Source organism: Pseudophryne corroboree, chromosome 8 (assembly GCF_028390025.1).
Source record: "Pseudophryne corroboree isolate aPseCor3 chromosome 8, aPseCor3.hap2, whole genome shotgun sequence".
Classification (NCBI taxonomy): domain Eukaryota; kingdom Metazoa; phylum Chordata; class Amphibia; order Anura; family Myobatrachidae; genus Pseudophryne; species Pseudophryne corroboree.
Genome location: NC_086451.1, coordinates 156562933 through 156567932, shown reverse-complemented (window position 1 = coordinate 156567932; position 5000 = coordinate 156562933).

Sequence of the window (5000 nt, the reverse complement as noted above, 5' to 3'; positions counted from 1 at the left end):
ATCATCATCATCATCATCATCATCATTATGATATCTTCACCATTGTGACATCATCACTATTATGACATCATCAACATTAAGACATGCACACCATTATGACATTATCACTATTGTGACAACATTAACATTATGTCATCATCATCATCATCATCATCATCATTATGATATCTTCACCATTGTAACATTATCACTATTATGACATCATCAACATTAAGACTTGAACACCATTATGACATTATCACTTTTGTGACAACATTAACATTATGACATCATCATCATCATCATCATCATCATCATCATCATCATCATCATCATCATCATTATCATCATCATGCTATCTTCAACATTGTGATATCATCACTATTATGGCATCATCACCATTATGACATGAAAACCATTATGACAATATCACTATTGTGACAACATTATCATTATGACATCATCATCATCATCATGTTCATATTCATTATGATATCTTCACCATTGTGACATCATCACTATTATGACATCATCAACATTAAGACATGCACACCATTATGACATTATAACTATTGTGACAACATTAACATTATGTCATCATCATCATCATCATCATCATTATCATCATCATCATCATCATGATATCTCACCATTGTGACATCATCACTATTATGACATCATCAACATTAAGACATGAACACCATTATGACATTATCACTATTGTGACAACATTAACATTATGACATCATCATCATCATCATCATCATCATGATATATTCAACATTGTGATATCATCGCTATTATGACATCATCACCATTATGACATGAAAACCATTATGACATTATCACTTTTGTGACAACATTATAATTATGACATCATCATCATCATCATCATCATTATGATATCGTCACCATTGTGACATCATCACTATTATGACATCATCAACATTAAGACATGAACACCATTATGACATTATCACTATTGTGACAACATTAACATTATGACCTCATCATCACCATCATCATCATTATTATTATCATCATTATTATCATCATCATCATCATCATCATCATCATATCTACAACATTGTGATATCATCACTATTATGACATCATCACCATTATGACATGAAAACCATTATGACATCATCATCATCATCATCATCATCATCATCATCATCATCATCATCATCATCATCATATCTTCACCATTGTGACATCATCAATATCAAGAATTGAACACCATTATGACATTATCACTATTGTGACAACATTAACATTATTACATCATCATCATCATCATCATCATCATCATCATCATCATCATCATCATCATCATGATATCTTCACCATTGTGACATCTTCACCACTGTGACATCATCAATATTAAGACTTGAACACCATTATGACATTATCACTATTGTGACAACATTAACATTATTACATCATCATCATCATCATCATCATCATCATCATCATCATCATCATCATCATCATCATCATCATCATCATGATGATATCTTCACCATTGTGACATCATCACTGTTATGACATCATCAACATTAAGACATGAACACCATTATGACATCATCACTATTGTGACAACATTAACACTATGACATCATCATCATCATCATCATCATCATCATCATCATCATCATCATCATCATCATGATATCTTCAACATTGTGATATCATCACTAGTATGGCATCATCACCATTATGACATGAAAACCATTATGACATTATCACTATTGTGACAACATTATCATTATTACATCATCATCATCATCATCATCATCATCATCATCATCATCATCATCATCATCATCATTATGATATCTTCACCATTGTGACATCATCACTATTATGACATCATCAACATTAAGACATGCACACCATTATGACATTATAACTATTGTGACAACATTAACATTATGTCATCATCATCATCATCATCATCATCATCATCATTATTAGGATATCTTCACCATTGTGACTTCATCACTATTATGACATCATCAACATTAAGACATGAACACCATTATGACATTATCACTATTGTGACAACATTAACATTATGACCTCATCATCATCATCATCATCATCATCATCATCATGATATCTTCAACATTGTGATATCATCACTAGTATGGCATCATCACCATTATGACATGAAAACCATTATGACATTATCACTATTGTGACAACATTATCATTATGACATCATCATCATCATCATCATCATCATCATCATCATCATCATCATCATCATTATGATATCTTCACCATTGTGACATCATCACTATTATGACATCATCAACATTAAGACATGCACACCATTATGACATTATAACTATTGTGACAACATTAACATTATGTCGTCATCATCATCATCATCATCATCATTAGGATATCTTCACCATTGTGACTTCATCACTATTATGACATCATCAACATTCAGACATGAACACCATTATGACATTATCACTATTGTGACAACATTAACATTATGACATCATCATCATCATCATCATCATCATCATCATCATCATCATCATCATCATCATATCTTCAACATTGTGATATCATCACTATTATGACATCATCACCATTATGACATGAAAACCATTATGACATTATCACTATTGTGACAACATTATCATTATGACATCATCATCATCATCATCATCATCATCATCATCATCATCATCATTATGATATCTTCACCATTGTGACATCATCACTATTATGACATCATCAACATTAAGACATGCAAACCATTATGACATTATAACTATTGTGACAACATTAACATTATGACATCATCATCATCATCATCATCATCATCATCATCATCATGATATCTTCACCATTGTAACATTATCACTATTATGACATCATCAACATTAAGACATGAACACCATTATGACATTATCACTTTTGTGACAACATTAATATTATGACATCATCATCATCATAATCGTCATCATCATGGTATCTTCAACATTGTGATATCATCACTATTATGACATCATCACCATTATGACATGAAATCCATTATGACAATATCACTATTGTGACAACATTATCATTATGACATCATCATCATCATCATGATCGTATTCATTATGATATCTTCACCATTGTGACATCATCACTATTATGACATCATCAACATTAAGACATGCACACCATTATGACATTATAACTATTGTGACAACATTAACATTATGTCGTCATCATCATTAGGATATCTTCACCATTGTGACTTCATCACTATTATGACATCATCAACATTAAGACATGAACACCATTATGACATTATCACTATTGTGACAACATTAACATTATGACCTCATCATCATCATCATCATCATCATCATCATCATCATCATCATCATCATCATCATGATATCTTCAACATTGTGATATCATCACTAGTATGGCATCATCACCATTATGACATGAAAACCATTATGACATTATCACTATTGTGACAACATTATCATTATGACATCATCATCATCATCATCATCATCATGATATCTTCCCCATTGTGACATCATCACTATTATGACATCATCAACATTAAGACATGCACACCATTATGACATTATAACTATTGTGACAACATTAACATTATGTCATCATCATCATCATCATCATCATCATCATCATCATCATTAGGATATCTTCACCATTGTGACTTCATCACTATTATGATATCATCAACATTAAGACATGAACACCATTATGACATTATCACTATTGTGACAACATTAACATCATGACCTCATCATCATCATCATCATCATCATCATCATCATCATCATCATCATCATCTCTTCAACATTGTGATATCATCACTATTATGACATCATCACCATTATGACATGAAAACCATTATGACATTATCACTATTGTGACAACATTATCATTATGACATCATCATCATCATCATCATCATCATCATCATCATCATTATGATATCTTCACCATTGTGACATCATCACTATTATGACATCATCAACATTAAGACATGCACACCATTATGACATTATAACTATTGTGACAACATTAACATTATGACATCATCATCATCATCACCATCATCATCATCATCATCATCATCATCATCATCATCATCATCATCATAATGATATCTTCACCATTGTAACATTATCACTATTATGACATCATCAACATTAAGACATGAACACCATTATGACATTATCACTTTTGTGACAACATTAATATTATGACATCATCATCATCATCATCATCATCATCATCATCGTCATGATATCTTCAACATTGTGATATCATCACTATTATGACATAATCACCATTATGACATGAAAACCATTATGACATTATCACTTTTGTGACAACATTATCATTATGACATCATCATCATCATCATCATCATCATCATCATCATCATCATCATCATCATCATCATCATCATATCTTCACCATTGTGACATCATCAATATTAAGACTTGAACACCATTATGACATTATCACTATTGTGACAACATTAACATTATTACATCACCATCATCATCATCATCATCATCATCATCATCATCATCATCTTCATGATATCTTCACCATTTTGACATCTTCACCATTGTGACATCATCAACATTAAAACATGCACACCATTTTGACATTATCACTATTGTGACAACATTAACATTATGACCTCATCATCATCATCATCATCATCATCATCATCATCATGATATCTTCAACATTGTGATATCATCACTAGTATGGCATCATCACCATTATGACATGAAAACCATTATGACATTATCACTTTTGTGACATCATTATCATTATGATATCATCATCATCATCATCATCATCATCATCATCATCATCATCATTATGATATCTTCACCATTGTGACATCATCTCTATTATGACATCACCAACATTAAGACATGCACACCATTATGACATTATAACTACTGTGACAACATTAACATTATTACATCATCATCATCGTC